Source organism: Cyphomyrmex costatus, unplaced genomic scaffold, assembly GCF_001594065.2.
Source record: "Cyphomyrmex costatus isolate MS0001 unplaced genomic scaffold, Ccosl1.0 scaffold2, whole genome shotgun sequence".
In the NCBI taxonomy this organism is placed as follows: Eukaryota; Metazoa; Arthropoda; class Insecta; order Hymenoptera; family Formicidae; genus Cyphomyrmex; species Cyphomyrmex costatus.
The window spans coordinates 819,053-837,554 of record NW_017276038.1 but is presented as its reverse complement, the minus strand read 5'-3'; the positions used below and the strand labels follow the sequence as shown (position 1 = coordinate 837,554).

Sequence of the window (18,502 nt, the reverse complement as noted above, 5' to 3'; positions counted from 1 at the left end):
ATCTCTATCGCTCTCTCTCTCTCTCTCTCTCTCTCTCTTTCTCTCTCTCTCTTTCTCTCTCTCTCTCTCTTTCTCTTCCTCCTGTCAGTTGCAAAGGTTTTAAATCTCTAGTTATAGATATGTGAGCAAACCATACCAATTAATCTTAATTCTAAAAAAGATTATGACGAAGAATCTCATTAAAAATGACAGTCAAAGTGCTTCTTATATATCTCATATGACATCATATGTCTCACATTTAATAAATGTGGAACACGAGAAATTATACGCGAGAAAATACAAACTTTTAGAATATTAAATTTAAGGCTTAAAATAAAATGCTTTTATAAATAAATATAAGTATAGTGATAGATAAATATAATTACAGTGTTTCTCCTCTTTGTACTTAAATTACTCGACTATTAACTTTCTATGTTTTGATAATTTATTAATAACCATGTTAATACATATAGAAATACTCTTGTTTAATTTTTTTTAACAGGCAATGTAGCCTCTCAAGCAAAGCATTTCAATAAATAAAATAACTACCTCAAAACTAATTTTCCACTTGCTAATTCAGCCTTATTCTAAATTAAAATTTCACAATTGTATCGTATATACATAAGTATGTCTAGACTCAGCACATTGTAGCACGAGAAGCATTTTGTACTTTGAACATTTCCTCAGCAGAAATTTGTAATCCAATATGTACATCCGCCGCAAGCAATAACACGTACGCAACGTAAAATACTTTGCGATAATCACGAGTAACTTCTTTCGCATTTCCCGTATTATTAAATTGTCGTGTAAAACATTAAGGGAAAAAAAGAAAAATAAGAAATTGATTGCATTCGAAAACGTTGCATAAATAAATAAATAAGATAAAACAGACGAAGTAAAAACAATTTACTGTTATTTAACGTATAATTAATATAAAAAAATCGTAAGAAATACACACACGTATAAAATACAAATAATTACTAATTAATGTAGGAATCTGTTCAAATGAAATCCGTAAATCTATAATATATAACAAAACCGGTTCAATTAACATTCTCTTCTATTCTTTTCTCTATTCATTTGTTGTCTCATTTCTTACAAAAATACGACATGAATACACGATGGAAAGATAAGTGAATTCTCTCGTGCGCATAGTGTTATATTTATTACGGTGCAATATAAAATTATATTTACTGAACTCATGATTAAATAAAACATATTTGTTACTCCTTTCATCGGCAACAATATGTATCTCACAGAAATCTTTTGCCCGGTTCTCCGGGTTCTCTCTACAAACATTATACATCACGAGTTATTAAAATAAAATTACAACCTTCGCCTGCTTCGTCTTTCTTAGTGATGATTTATGCGTGTTTCGGCAAAAATCGTAAACGCGCTATAGTAACGACGTCGTATTATTAATACCGAAATATTTATGATCTGATGATCTCCGAGGCGATTCTTCATTATTAAGAAATCATGGACGACCTTAATGTTTGATCGCGCAATAAAATCATCTGACGCACGCCCGATTTTTATTACTTGTCCGAATCGTGAGAATGCCTATCCTCCCGGCCTGAGTGGTACGTAAAATACCATTCGAACGCCTTTCAACATCATTCTCCCATTCGTGCATATAAATTCCCACGTTTCGTGAAGATTTATCGACAATTTTGAACTGAGTTCGTCCAGTCAAACGTCAAGCGTGGAATTTCGTTGTTGAATGGACCGTCGAGAGAGACCCAAGGGTGGGAATCACGTTTGCGGAATTAAACATACGGATAAAAATATTCCCCCTTTACGGTAGCCATGTGTCTATAGCTTCAGTGTTGTGAGTGAACAATGATAGCACTCCTCTTAATCCTCGGTCCCCTGCGTTTCGAGGCACCGTCCACGGTCACGTCGAATACACGGCTTGCTATTGTAACATACTCCGTGAAGCGGTTCCGTTCTGTCGACCGGTAATCCCATCAAATCGGAAAGAACGGCGTCCTTCACTCGCCGAGAGTTACGAGCCCCATTGTCGATGCGTGGGCGGACCTCGATTAAATTCGCTTTGCTTTGTAATCTCAAATTACTATACTGTGCTTGCTGATGCGGTTTGCATTTACAAGATACACTTTGCGGGACTTTCCTTTCTCATGCGGTCTTCAGACTTGTGAGAAGCATTTCGTAATTGTAATTATCGTAATTAAGGATTGTAATTCGTACTGTATGTAAGTATTATATACTTACTTAAATTACAAATAATTATAATATAAATAACAATAAAAATAGTTTTGTATAGCTCCAAGAATAAATCAAATATAAATGCCTATATACGCCTCCGCGATCGTTTCCGCGATAAGATATAGTTCGCAAACAATTTAAATGTACTTACTAAGTAAACTAACATCATTGATACATTTTAATCTAATTGTTTGCAAATTATTAACCTTATCGCTTTATAAATACATTATTTACGCACTATAACTGCGGAAACTCATACAGACATTTTCTTATATTTGTTAAATCTTCTAAGTAGAGCAAGGTTTAACATACTAATTTGTAAAGTAAATGTTTACATTTACTGTAGTCAATATATGCACATACTAATTTGATAAGTAAATGTATTCACAAGCAATGAAATTTAAACTTTTACCAGTAGAAGCATACATTTTTATATCTGATTTAAAAAAAGCAAAAAAGCACAAACAAAGACGCATCAATTTAGATAAATAAATACTTTTGTTGGCTACTAAGTAGAGAACCTTTCCAAATGCTACTGAAATACATAAAATTTTTATAAAATTATTATAACTCCGACTGTAACATAGACTGTAATATTAGTATCAATCCTTTTCTAAATTATTTATCGAGGCATTAATTTGTAAGCATTTAAAATTAAACGATTATGCAGGATGTTTTTTTTTATTCTTAATAAAGTTTTAATAAATTTCAAAAATTTAAGACTCAATTATTTGTAAAACATATAAATAAAGATGCAAGGAAATGATCTAATAAATAATATATAAGTGCTCTAACAAGTACGTGTAGAAAATCATGTATATTCTATTATTTCATTGTCCAATTAAATTAAATTGTTGTAGCCAAGATGGGCTATCTTCGCATACACATGTACTTGATGAAAAGCGAGAGGACATTATTGGAAAAGTATAAATATTTGATATATTCCTTGAATATTGACGCTTTTGCGAGCCACATGTTTCGAGCAATCTCATGTTTTACTTAACATTATTCTGAAACGCGTATTGGCGCATACTATATACCATACTTTATTCGATGAACCTTTTACGTTCGTTTCCCGGACGCATTTACATATTCATTAATCTCTCGTATCGTATTAACGTATCCCTCTATACGCGTACGCGCTGCGGTTAAATCTGTCTCAATGAATTAGCGATCGACCACGTTAATCGGCCCGACATCGATTATTCCTTTCGGCACTTTTCGTCGCCGGTGCCGGTTTGTGATCACCGGCAAAAGCATGCGTATTTATTTATATGCATGGAAATCGGCCTGACCAACTTTCGAATTTTCAGGGGCGTATAACGCAGTCAACTCTATGGATCAACCGAAATAAACCGGTTATTCGAATGGTCAAGCGTATCTCATGTCGAACGTATGGAAAAGATTATAGACGAATACAATAACAGAGTGTTTTCATGGTCGTGTCTAATAATCAATTATAGATAAGATAAGACGTTTAGTTTGGAGTGTTATTGCGAAATTATTTTGCGAGAAGAAAAATAAGAACATTGAATTAGTTAATACAAGCATTTATTGTGGATACAGGATTAAAAATATAAGATTATATTAACAAAAAAAAACAATTTTTTTAATAATAATAATAATAATATTGAGTAACAGGAACAATTATACTCCTTGAAATTTTTAGAGTGAATTTCACTTTTAAGGATTAAAAATTGAGCCTCCCTTTAGAGTGAGATTCCGTTCCAAAGAATTTAGAGATTAACTTGACAATAATGATAGTAATAATGAAAATATTTGTAAGTGTATAATATAAAAAAAGTCAAGAGACTTTCATTATTAGTTTTAATAAGAATAACTAAAAATAAAAAATTTTAACTAATATAAAAAATAATGAGAATCATGAAACAGGATTTATAAACGATGCTGTTCTATTATAACGTTATTATATTGATGCTCTCCATCACATTGAATTATTCATGCGTGAGACTAGCGTCGAAGTGCAGGTTATATCGTGACATCTATAGCTGGCAGAGATTCATGAAGCACAGTAATTCCACCATGCACCTAACGAGAGCATGCGAATCATAGCAATTACGCTGTCGGTAATTATCATCTTACAGACTAAATACCGGACAGAGGCTCTCAAGTGCATTCGATGTCGCGGTATCGCAATTGGCGTAGGCCATCGCCGTATCGCGAATCGAAGTTGCACGTGGCCCGAACGGTTCTTGAAGAATGATTTCTGCGAATACAGCATGATAAGGGATATACCACAATGAAGCATCATCATAAAATCATACGTAAAGGTTAGTCTTTCAGAGATCTCACAGTGGCCATTTTAGGGCTCTTCACACACACACACACACACACACACACACACACACACACACACACACACACACACACACACACACAATGAAGTATCTCTTTTCCAATAATAAAAAATTACAGAAATTTTCTCAAGGTATTGTCGTTTTTAATTTTTAAAACAAAGGATAGATAAAAAAATTGGAGTTGCTTAGTAAAAATATTTAAAAAATATTTTAAAATTGATATGTATTAGAGATAAGGCTCGAGAGTCACGTAAAGTACGAAAAGGAATAAATCGATAATATAAATAAATCGATCATATAGAATGGCCCGTATCAGCAGTACCAGTGAGATATCATGTTTCCTGAATGAAACCACGAAAGACGCGAAACCGCACTAGGCAGCGTGCCATACCAGACCTGAGGTCATTGTGAAATTGTAACTATGACATCAGACGATAAGACATACATACAGGTCTGCAAATTGCGAGAGTCGTAGAGTCGTACCACGTTGTTATATAATAGAAGTACACACGTGCCAATAAATGGGCTACATATCGATCTCAAGATTTTATTGCTTTATCGTGTTTGTTTACTTTTATCGTGTTTGTTTACATTATCGTCAATAATCATTTCAAATAATTTATAATTAGTAATACGAAAATAAATGTAACAAGAACGATTGATTTTTGTATATCTCTATATCTTGCAATAATATCATGTTCCAATTAATTATGTACGAAAAAGAATACGATATATCGTTAAATAACTTCCAATTACAAGTACTAATTATCTGCTACAATTTCAAACAATCAATGATTTTATTAACTTAATAATAAATTCGGATTATTACAAATATAATAATTATACTAATTTACCATAAAATATCAAAATATTTCAATAATAAGATAATATATCATCGTCTCTTCTTTATAAAAATCGATAGGTTCGTTTTAAATTTAGATAAAAATTTAAATTATATACGAATTGGTATTTGAGGAATGTGCTCATGTTTAATATGTCTGGTAAATTTATATGGTTCGAGATATCGACGCCAATGTATAGTATGCAGACACGTATTAATTATATATTCGATCAATCAGATGCATTGAATATGTACGCGATCGATGCAGCCATGATCTGACACGCTATAAATTATGATTGGTTATATCCAGAAAATTAATTGGTGTGTTAAAATATACAGTGCAAAATGGGGATCTGTTTTCCCTTAAATAGACAGCATCGGGGAAAATGTATATGTGTCTGAAAATTGAATTTATCATAATTGATATATACTCTATCTCGGAAATTTTTGTCCAAAATTATCCTAGAGACACGTGAAATTGAATATTAATTAATTAATTATAAAAGTGACTTGTCGAATATTTAAAAAAATGCTGTTCAATTTACTTTAAATCGTCTGCATTGAATAAATGGACGGCGTACAGAGTAGAGGAAAAGTATGTTTTACTTCTTGAAGGGCCATCATATACATCTCAGTCCATCACAGTAATGTCACGCAAGTTGAGTGCAACCCAATACATTCACTAGTTTACAGTCCATTACGGCTGGGAATTAATCCATTAGGACGGTTACACAGTATTAATTAACATCACTTTCGCGCGGATTAACATCTTTCTCGATAGCAATCAACAATCCAAAATTAAAACGAAAGTTGTCTTGTGAAAGAGATTGTTCCTCACAGTGTTTTAAATACTTTAATAGACAGAAATAAATAATTAAAATATTTTAAAAACATTTTTATGAATTATAAAGAAAATGTGATTAATTTCAAACAGGTACACAAAATAATTGCAAGTAAAATAAAGAATTACAAATTACTAAGCACACACAAGTAGATACGCAACTCAATTCCGCGAAACACCGTTTGAAAAGCACTAATCGGATATTCCGGTATAACAGACGCACAAGGTAACGTATGTATACCTAAGAGAACTCATCTCCGAGCTCTATTTACGACGATAGAGAAATATCCTACATATATTTTACGCTTGTCATTTAACGAGACACTAACCTCGGAAACGGTCAGAGCGAAACGTGACTGAAACTCTCGCGACGCAGCAGGTGGAAGCTCCTAAGACGCGCGTCAAAGCAAGACTGCCCCAGTTCCATCGTATTACCGCTATTATATTCCGCGGCCGCGACCAGTATACGTACATACATGCGTGCACGCGTGAACGGTGCCTCTGAGCTCATATGCCATTTGCGTGCGGCGTGATGCGTCGGTGCACGCATACGGCGCACTCGCGATTACCGGTGCGGTGCGTGTGTTCCGAAAAAGGAACAGGAAGGCCGGGACCGGAGCGGAGCAGACCGCGAACGTAAGATACATCGAACCACGATTAATCATGGCTTTCGAACGTTGCGTCACGTATCCCGTCGTTACGCTCAGGAATGAATCGAAGGAACGACGAGCACTATCGCTCTTTTCTTCCCTCTTCGAAAGGTCGGTCCGTCGATACACAAATCGATCTCAAGCGTGACGGAAACACGATTATTACGAGGATAAATTGTATTTGAATAATTGATCTCTCGCGCGTCTTCTTTGATGAGAGATGATTGATGGTACTTGTAATCATTTTAAAATGTCACGCGATTCAATTATGTTGAAACGATGTATGTGATAAAACACTCGATATCCTTGGAAATATTAATAAGTCGATGTATATTCGTTCGTAAAGAAATCGATAAAGAAATGTAAATAAACGTAACAAAGCTAATGATCGTCTGTACAGTGACGAATTCGATTGTCGCGTAGTGTAATCCGGATGAAAGACATCAGATAAGCAAGCGATTACCTTGCATTTCACGGGTCGAAGCGGGTCAGTTAACGCCCGACGATCAGTCAACAATCACGTTATAAAGAAGATAGATGAATGTGTGTATTATGTATATGTACATGCGTTTGCATTATGGAGGTAAAAATAAAAAGTAGGTTTATTACGAAGATAGGTGGTATCTTATCCAGTTGAAGAAAGGATAATTTCGGAAAAATAAATTTTTGAGAATAAATTTTACGGAAATAACGTACATATTCTCCAGTTTATAATTTCTCCAGTTCTTCAGTTAAATGCAATTTATATAACAAAGTTAAAATAAATTTTAAGTAAAAATTTTCCGAGAATTTTAATTACAATTTATTAAATAATCATATAATGTGAAAAGTAAGTAAGCAAAAGTGAGAGTTAAAACTTATAACAGTTGAACTGATTCTTACATAATTTTCTTTGTTTTAATTTCATTTAATTACTAATTTAAAATTTAATATTTAAAAATTAAAAAATTAAAATAAAATAACAAATAGCGAATTCAATTGAGAATTAAAGAAGAGAAGATGATAGAAAAAGAAGAAAATATACTATTACAAAATTATAAAATTAAATTACGAGAACGTGTTCAATTTATCTTAATAAACTGAGTAATTTATTAATGAAATGTCAATAATGAGACTACCGTATTTCGTTCGAGATGACATTTGTCTTTTTTTAAGATAAAAAGGTAGAAAACAAGTCGCAATGCAGAGGCACGTATGAGAGCCGCATGGAGAGCTCGATTAATCATAAATTTGGACATTGCGTCATGCAGCTCATCGTCATGCTCAGAAGCGCATCAGATAAACTCGTGGTCCGCGGTTGGTTTCAGAAGTGTGTACATGTAAAATTAAATCGGCAAGTTAAATCAACAAAGAACTCCATTGCTAGTAACATTTGCATATATGTTAAAAAATGAAACTATGAAAATTTCATTTGAATAAAAAAAATCATCGTATAATTTTTCTCGAGAGGAAAATTATGGACACAAACTCTCTCAGAGTAAAATTATGTAAGCCATTTTTCTCATTGTACTAAATAAAATATGATAATAATGCATATTGAATTAATGTTGAATGAAAAAATGTCAAGTTGTACTGCGAGATGGATTATATTTCACGTTCAAAGTTAGATACGTATTGAAATCCGTATTGATACACGTAACGAAACGTATATTCAAACAAGGAAACTGATGAAATGAGATTAAAGAGCAGATGGTCCGTTTATCTGAAAAAGTACTTCAATATTTACATTACGGTATGAATCATCGTACTCTTATGCAAATAGTGATAAATGTAATGCAAATCTTGCGCGATGATTTCATACTTGAATGTTCTTATAGATACCACTCATATATCAATATAATATATATAAAGTGAAAGTACACCGCCGCATAAATTGACTTGAACTTAACATACATCACGTAGAGGAACTCAGAGAAACTGTTTAACCTTAAACTTGTCATTCTACGAGTTCTACAGCCTTTCTGATATGACTATTAATCTCCGTGTGTATGTTACTATTATATTAAAATAAAAATACATTAATCGGCCTTTCTAATCCTCCGTCTGCAATCTGAATCTATTTTGGCAAAAGTGAAATTTCACACTGCTTAATTTCCCGAAAATAAAAGAGCGGAATCCAGTTCTTCTTAAAATAGTTTGTTAAGAAACTATTTGGTAATGTGATAGAAATAATAAAATTAAAATAAATATAAGAGGGCCGTTTGAAGTCGGCGCCAGTAAACGAAGTGAAATAAAATTTGACGTAATAAAAATGTTGAAAAGTAACTTAATTTTTTTATAATTTTGTGAAAAATGTAATCTTACTAAAACAACAGAATACAGACGGAGGAGGTAAAAATATGTGGTTGCAGACGAAGAATCAACAATACATTCAAGGCATTTAAAACAGTATAGTTGCAGGCACTATGTTAGACGTGGGCGGCCGTATCGCTAGCCGATTTATTCTTAATGTCAACAAAACTTATTTTTATCGACTAGATCCATATCATTTTCGCTCGCAGTAACACGTATCTAAGTATTCAGCTATCCGTTGCCTTCGCGGAAATAATCTTTGAATATTGGTTGCTTACGAAGAAAATAGTGGCCACGTAACAATATTCATACTGTTTTGATTTTTAAAGTATTATCAATACACCAATATGAAACAGAAAAAACGTTTCACGACGATCATATCTTTAATGTACAGATCGAAGTCGAAAACGTTACAAGCGTACGATACATATCTCGCGTCTCGAATTATTTCATTCCATATGAATCATTCTGTGCGTGCTGTAAAATTCGATAAACGGGAGAGACTTAATCGAATTAAGATTGCGGTCGACTCTGTGCCATTTTAATATCTATTCTAATTATTATTTGGACACTGAGAGTTACTTAATCACTCCCGTGGGTGTTTTATGTGTTCGTTAAGGGACAATTAAGCGCGCACGTACATTATGTGAGATACTCTGAAATAGTAATTTTCACCATGCGAGGTTACACGACCGCAACTGCGAGCGTATTCTTTCTCGTATTTAAATTGTGGTCTACCACCAAGGAGTTAGCCGCTACGGGACTGCACCGGGTGTTCGGAGGAATTTACCGTCTTCCACTCGTTCCGAGAATGTCGGCATTCTTGTACAATAAGTCCGGAGCGTGTCGCGATTTGATAAGACGATATAGAGAGAGTCGACGTGATGTGTTTCTAAAAAGATGCTAATCATACTACGAAACTGTCAACGTATCGATACTTTTTAAAGTGCTTTAATTAAATATCAGCTTTAAAATTAGAGTATTTTAAAGAAATTTTTGAATTAAATTACATACAAAAAAATATCAGTTAGTTTATTAATACTGAATCCTGCCACCAAATGAAACCAAGTCAATATTATTTGCTCGATGCGTGTTGTGATACGCGAGAAGCTCTCACCAATATCCAACTTGAAAAACCAAAATAGACGGTCAGATATTTTTTCACCGACATCGGGAAAAAAAAATAAAAATAAAACTACTCGAAACAACAGCCAAGTTTCGAGTCACGATGTATTGGAGGGTCTATTTATATCAGCAAGAAGGGAAAATAGAGCAATGATCTGTCCTATTGGTGTCTCTCATGGAATGTGACAGCACATCTGACAATCGTATTATGTGTACATACGTATATCCTATACTTTGAGAGCTTGATAGATTAAATGATCAAGTCAACATTATCGATCTAATAATAAAAGCGCATACATATTATTTAAAATTTCGTTTTAATTTTTTAAGATGCAGGCATTGTTATAAATATCGAAACGTAGAATTGATCATTTCAGAGTCAATTTAAACAAATGCCATTTGCGGGAAAGAAATTTCTGGTTTTACGGTTATCAAAAAAGTGATTTGCAATGCAAAGTAACCGTGCGAAGTAACCGTGCGAAGGACTCCCAAATGGTTTCCACTACGTTTGGGTAATGTTGAAGCCGTGATGCGACATAAATCAAACGTCATCGCAGGTTAATCAATGGCCGCTTCTAAAACGAGCACAGATCCCACCCACAGGCGATCCATAAATCGCGCGATCAGTACCATGCATCACATTTAATAATTGTACAGCCACGCTTCCCGGAAATCGCATTTCATCGCGTTTAACTGACAATGAAAAGTGCGATGAAATTCAACGACGATAAGTGTGTAATTGATACTGATATGCCGATCTCGCGTTCATATTGAGATAAATTCCCATCAAGCCGTTTGGAAATAAAGCTATCAACCACCCACTAAGAATTCACGAATACGTGGAAATAGAGGATGAAATCATTCTCACGCGACGTGCTGTGCATTCTACGCTGCGACTTCTAAGTACGAATAGGAGTGGGCGATGGAAAGCAATCCGAAACACCATTGACGCACGTATACTATTTGCGTGACTGATTTCACCAAGGAAACCTAAACACAATAATTTCGAAAGTAAGCTGGTTCGTACGGCTCTCAATCAGTTCTTAGCGTGCAATACTTATTAGTATTACTTTATTTTCAATTCGACATGAACTGCTAGCTTAGAGAATACATGCGGAAAGAACGGTTTTGCTAAAGTATCTAAATATTTAGCTATAAGATTCAAATCTGAAAATAATTTTGTTGATTTATCCAAATTATTGAAAAAATATGTTATATCTCTTTTAATAAAAATTAATATTCTTTCAAGTATTTACTGAACGAAAGTAAACATTTACTTGAACATTAACACACATTTATTTGAGGTACAAGAGAACCGTCGATTTGATTTAAATACCATCTTTTTTATTGAGTAAATATTTATTTACTGTAAGTAAATGTTCATTATAAGATATATTACATTTTTTTTTAAATTATTGTGATAATCCAGCAAAATTATTAAAAATTGAGAAAGTTGAGACTTAATAACACGTAATTGAAATAGGATTGGAAGCTAAAAATTCAGAACTGAATAAGTTAAAATTAATTGATAAAATTTTTAATCTCAATCGATCTCAGTTTTGAATTTTCTGCATTCAAGTTTTAATCTTTAATCTTCGTTAATTGAATTCTCAACTGTCTGCTGTCAACGCCAAGTCTCCACTTTTGCGTGCGCGATTCCCGACTTTTAATTCGCTCTATTCCCAACTGCGAATACTGGTCGTATCATGTGCTTCCCATTACGCACAGTAAAAGTCTTCATAGCGAACACGCACCGCAAAGGAGGAAGAAAAAAAAAACAAGATATCGCACGATTAGCGAATGGCTCCAATTAGCAAAACGCTTTCCCATCCTAGAAATTTTCTTCTTCTCCGAAACGACGACATTGCGAAAGCGTTTGAGTTTATCGCGATTCTCGTTTCTCAGTGAATGAGATTGTTTCTCGCTGAGTCATACGTAGTAGAGCCACGCATTAGTTAGGTCACGAAAGAACGCGGCAAACGTTGTCGTCGGCTTTAAGAACCGCCGGCGTGATATCATTTGACACGCACCGCAAAAAGACCCTCTAAAATCGCGAGAAACGCCCGGAGGTCTTCCGCGTAATCGAAATTATTATACAAAGCGATAAGCTCATCTTATATATTATATGTATACGTTTGCGAAGTTGAGATTTAAATCTTTGAGTACGCTTTTAGATAAAAAATTAATTTTCTTACGCATAGTTTACTAACATTAACTATCTTACTGATAATTTGAAGATTTTATCAAAATTATTAATTACAATGTCATATTGTCCAATCTTTGATATGGTTTTATCTATGCCATGTTTATTCCAAGGTATAATTATATTAATGTATAATTTTCAATTTTTTTTTGCGTTTTATAGTATCAAAATAATGGACGAAAAAGACTAAGTATATTCGAAATGTTTTATATTAATCATATATTAAATAAATTTTTTTAATATTATAATTTTTGTAATAAGATAATATTACACTGAACGAATATATCTATTTATTTTTTTGAAAATACCAATATTTTTATGTTATTCTAATTTAAGTCAAATCGTAATACACTCTCTAATACACTTATACATAGATATAAAAGGTACTTTTAAAAATCACATTAATCGTGCAATTTGTTCTAGTCAGATATGGACCTTAATATGATAATAACAGTAATTATTCGTTTTGCATGACGCATTGTTTAATGGATAATTATGCAATCATGTTCTGCAGCTTGTATCACAAAATAGCATACTCTTTACTTGGGATATCGGGCCTTGAATACGTGCTCAACTAACTCTAAAAACGAGACGCGCAATTATTGACGATGTATTCAATGCACGGCAAATGCAAATTTTTGCCATTAAGACAGTGGTGTCCTTTCTCATTCGAGATAAGGCAGACTTTTACAAATATAACTTACAATATACAGTGGCTGCGAATAGTTTACGACCATTAAGTAATTTTATTATGTACTGCACAAATAAAGAATCTTCATAAATAAAGTTTGATATACAAGTACTTAATATATTTTAATATTTAAGTTGACATCATAACAGAATTTTAACTCGCAACATAAACTGAAAAATAGACAAAGATTAGACGATGGCTAGAAATTTGTAGCAGCAACCTATATCCATCTAATTGCTGTTTTTATCAATCCAACGATGAATTGTCCAATCTTTTTCCATTATTTTCAATTACTGCTTCTATATTTATTATTATATCAGTATCTGTATCAATTCTACGCCAATTTGATAAATGACAAGCTTTCATCCAGCTATGCACGATATATATACGTGTAATATCTCCGATAAATAAGAAGATTGTAGCAGAATGCATTTGAGAGACATCGCTGCCACGTAATACAACATTGCCTTCCGGCGAATATCTGTCAAGCGATATGAGGGAATACCAATTAAATTCCGCCGGGTGATAACGTGCTACGCGCGCGTATTCACAGAAGGATGATTCCTCTCGTGTAAGGGCGGAATGGTGCGATGCAGAAATACAACAAGGAAGAGCGGCATGGAATCGAAATGGCAACCACCGCGGAAAGTGCATGACTAGACCGGCTGTGTATTCGCGGTGACGTAACGAGAGAAACTGCGGAGACCACACCCTGGCGATGCCGCACGTATAGTATTTCGTAAGCTATACAGACTTTTCGGCAAGGCCGCCACGCGCATTACGCGTCCTTTCAGCGTTCAAGTTTTCGAGATATGTATCGCATAATATACAACATGTACGACATAGAACATGTATTGCGGTATTACGGTGAAATTCCTCCGTATATACGTTATCGTAGATGGAAAATTCCATTGGGGTTTAATTTTTGCAAGACACGTAATTTAATACTCGCGTTAAACATAGATTGTAGAAAACGTATATATCTTGATTAATTAAATTAACTGTCTCTTCAGTGCTACACTATACGTTTTGCCATTGGGTATTGTAAAAATATATCACATAAAAATTAACATGTGATAAAAACAAATTAAACGAGCAATATAGAACCTCAACTGTAATGTTTATCGAAAAAAATTATAAATTAGAATCTCAATGATATAAATGCGTTATATAAAGAAAAAAACAATTAATACTCCTCCAAAAAAATTTTTAATTTAGCCTGCTTTTAATATTTGTTAAATATTATTATGGATTCGATTTATTAACTTTATTTAAACGTTTTTTCAACAAAACGCCATTAAAAGATATAACAATAATAAGTAAATTTAGAATTTTTTAGAATTCTGACGCTATTTGTATAGGCTATGCACAGGCTAGAGATCAAGTTCGAAAACATAAAATACATTTGAAACTATCCTTTAGATTTTAAGATTTCAGGTAATGTGCAGTGTGTAACCTAGATAAACATTTCCAGAATATATACGGGCGGCTTTATTTCCTAACAGACCGCTACATATTGTCATTGCTAAATTCTACAAGGATTGAGTCCAGACTAAGGCTCGTGCCAATTTACCTGTATGGACACAAACTCAATTTGTAGTTGCGCAAAGTTGTAACGAGATTGTCCGGCGCACTTACATACATGAGGGGATAGAATTAGATTAGGCTCCACGTTGGAGGATTTAGTTGCATTAGACCCGTTAACTGTTTAATGAGACACTCGGTTACAGGAGAAGGTATCCCATTACTTCCGCAGTTTTCGATAATGCTCGAGACGCGCCCGCTGGATATTTATTAACATTTTACGCGACCGCGTGCATCGGCAGAGATTCATCTTTATATACGTATACACATGGAGACTGTCCGCACCTCCGGGAATATTATAACGGTACTACAGATAACTGATGTGGCTTCATAATTCGCAGCTATAAAAGAATTACACGCGCCGAGGTCACGGATAATAATTCGCGAGCTTAATTTATCGTCGAATTGTTCTCGCGCAAAAACGCGATGTTCATATATTTGCTGTTTAATGAAAATGACGCAAGTTTTTGCATATTCTCGTTTTTAATATCAGCACGATTCAATTTGACATTTTATGACGCTCGTGTTAAGAGCCACTTAACACATAGTAAACATTTTCAAGATTTTCTCGAGTTACGACACGACTACTTAGGACTAAGTTTACGAGAACTGTCTACGGAATTCCAGCATACTTTATCGTTTTGTAATATATGTCAATGGGATTCGCCTTTTTATTACTTTTTCGTATTTACGCGTATGGTTTAAGTGAGAAGACGTAATAGGTTATTTAGCAAATAGAACCTGTTTAGGTGATTTAATAACTCGAATGGACTAATTGTCACCTGTTACATGCTCACTTTATAGTCTGCAATATTCGCAATACGTTATTAGACGGCATGTTCACTCTATTCCATTACTATATTATATTTTTATTGTTGTCGCCATTATTGTTATTAATAATTGTTTTTATGTTACTGCAAATTTAAATTATTTTTTAAATATACTTAATATTAAATATATTAATATACTATAATATTAAAAAATATTCAAAAATATTTGAATACAAATGAGAGAGAAATCCTTGTCATTTTAGATTAAAGTGGATTTTGGTGCTTAGTAATATTTATAATTCATATACATATATAGATAATAAATACACGATTGTCAGTTCCATCAATTAATTATACAGATTTTGCGTGGCTCCAGCGGATTAAATTTTCCAATAATCAGCTTTCCGACAAACTTGCTTTTAACCTCCAATGTCGAGGACTGTCATTGTTACCGGCTGCTCTTTCTGCTCATTAGCGGGTGTAGCTTCGTGACGAAGGTTCTTGAACCGCGGTTAATTGTTGTGGGAACTACGGTACGCCGCGGTGTTTCCGGGTAAAAAGACGCGAAGATCGTGCATTTTCACGCGACACCATTCGTTCGCACTTTCTTGCCGAGGTAGATATTAATCCTGCGCCTCGGCACGCCGACTGGCCGTCACTGGGCGCGGATCATTATGGTCGTTTTATTACGCGGCGTGGGATCGTTTCCTCCTCCGTGCGATCAGTATCTCCGGCAAATGATCGCGCGTTTATCGCGGCAGAATATCACTCGCCGGCGAAATGCAGTCTGCGATCGCAGAATGTAAGCGCTCCCGAGTGGAAAGATTGAAATTATCTCGCACGATAAGAATCCTTCTAAATCCAAACAATAGTTGGCGTTTGTATATAATGTCGCAACTGTGCGACTTCGTGATTAGTATGACTGACTGCATCGTTAATTAAATGATTAAATTAAGGTCCTCCATTAAATCTTAACAAGATCTCTCAATTTTAGACGATACGTATCGCTGCCAGGTACTGGATTGAAGCCAGCTTCCGTAATTTATCGGACAACTCATGCATGCGTTTTTGCCGCAAGACAAGGGGAAATTTTGTACCGTTAGTACGGAAAATCTAAAGCAAAGTAACGAACAAATAACAGCGATAAATAGACCGTGCAAAATGTTACGTTTAATGTAATCTCATTGGCGTCGCAAGTATCAAATAGAAGAAGATGAAGATTAATAATTATATAATATAAAAAGTATTCGTTAATAAAACATCGAGACAAGTGAATATAAATATCTATAGAGCTATTGAAAATCGATAGTCGAGTCGTTAAGGAGAAAAGAATAAAAATTGCACGAAGGCAAACTGAATCTTACGATATTTCGCCGGCATCCGTCTTGCGATTGCAGCTCTGTGAGATGATCCCCGAAGTGCATTCCTCGCGCGTTTCGTACCTATGCAATCACGAAGTATCGCGGCTGTAAATACTCGATCCGAAGTTCTAATCTGGCTGTTCTAATAACGAGGGTGATCGGACGTATTCCTTGGAAGGAAATAAAATGCGCAGAACGATAACACCTATCCGCAAATGTACACCGAATGTGTGCGGCATGAACGTTGCGGCCGGCTGGTTGGCGCCACACCGGCCGTCGTGTATCGAGAGGTAACGCGTAATAAACGTAATATTATACACGGCCATACAGCGGGCGCATTTACGGCTCACCACGACGATGAATTATACGTGTAATCGCACAATGAGAGCCTGCCGCGCTACGAAAAATCGATGAAATTCGAGGGGATTGCGATTGCACCGCGCCGGAATGGAAAACGGTAATTATTTAGCCCGCATTTCTCGATCGATCGAACAACCTTCGAGAGTATTAACGCACGGTGCGCTCGTTGCTTTGTTGCACGGAATACGCGAAGGTCGATATGTCAGTGTGTCACGTCGGGCATCTGAGAATTTATCTCAACGCATTGCCATGCACGCGAGAAATTTATTTTGGAACTCACGTACGTCCATTCTATACCAATGTACAATGGAGTTTACTTTTTTACATTTATTATATTTATTTTTCTACCGATTAAATTTTATCACAAATTTTATAAAAAATTTTTGAATATTATAATATTACTACACAAAAAAATATTCCATTGCTAAAAAAAAGTGTTCACTCTCAATTTACTTTCTTCCTTTTAAGTAATGGTTAACTTTAACAAAGAGTATTTTTTTCATAATAACATTCTAATGTACTTATATTACAAATTTTAGGAAAACTCATTATTATAGATGTAAAACAATTAATATTTATTTTCTTTTGAAAAGAGAATGTTATTATGAAATTTTAACGGAAAAAGCGACTTCACAAATAAGCAAATTAAATCAAAGTAAATTTGTTATAATTCAATAATTTTGATTGAAATATAAAATTCACTAGAATTCGCAATATATTTTGAATAAACTTGATGTTTGTAATGAATATAACAGATTAATATAATATAATAAATTAGAGGATGTATCTATAAACTTTTAAAACATTATACATGAAACAAATAACTATTGTTTGCGTTCAGTATATATTTTTTGGTGTGTATTAAACTTTAATAAAAAATAATATCTGTTTATCACGATTAATATCCGTTTCTACAAACGTAGATTAACTTGAATCTTGATGTAATTTACTTTTTATTTTCTTTCTAATTCTTATGTTAAAACTAGCAAAAATAAAAGAATAAATAGAGCCAAGATTAAAGTTAATCTATATTAGTAGAAACGACCATTAGCCGTAAAAAAAAACACGTATCTTTTACCGAGTTTTTTACTGAAACTTAATAGCGGCGTTCATAAAAATATACTTTGTAATGAAGTCTAGAAAACTGCTAGAAAAATAAGTATAAAGAGTAAAAATGTTATTAAGTATACGTATAATTTAAGTCGCAAAAAGTAATGTCGTTTGTAATGAAGTCTCATTGGATAGAAAAATAAATGTA

General features: G+C 33.9%; 2 protein-coding genes across 3 annotated transcripts in view; one reads left to right on the top strand and one right to left on the bottom strand.

The window, feature by feature from the left end:
* The window catches only part of Syn (synapsin), a 37,818-nt gene that overhangs the window by 10,464 nt on the left and 8,852 nt on the right, over window positions 1-18,502 (top strand). The window lies entirely within an intron of this gene.
* Window positions 1-18,502, bottom strand: part of Timp (Tissue inhibitor of metalloproteases) — a 28,983-nt gene that overhangs the window by 7,858 nt on the left and 2,623 nt on the right. The window contains exon 1 of one of the 2 annotated variants that reach the window (XM_018538899.1): window positions 6,538-6,616. The exons of the other annotated variant lie outside the window; for it this stretch is intronic. The gene's annotated coding sequence lies outside the window, so the exon portion shown is untranslated. Of the gene's footprint in view, window positions 1-6,537; window positions 6,617-18,502 lie in introns of those variants that run through there. 2 annotated transcript variants of the gene reach the window in all.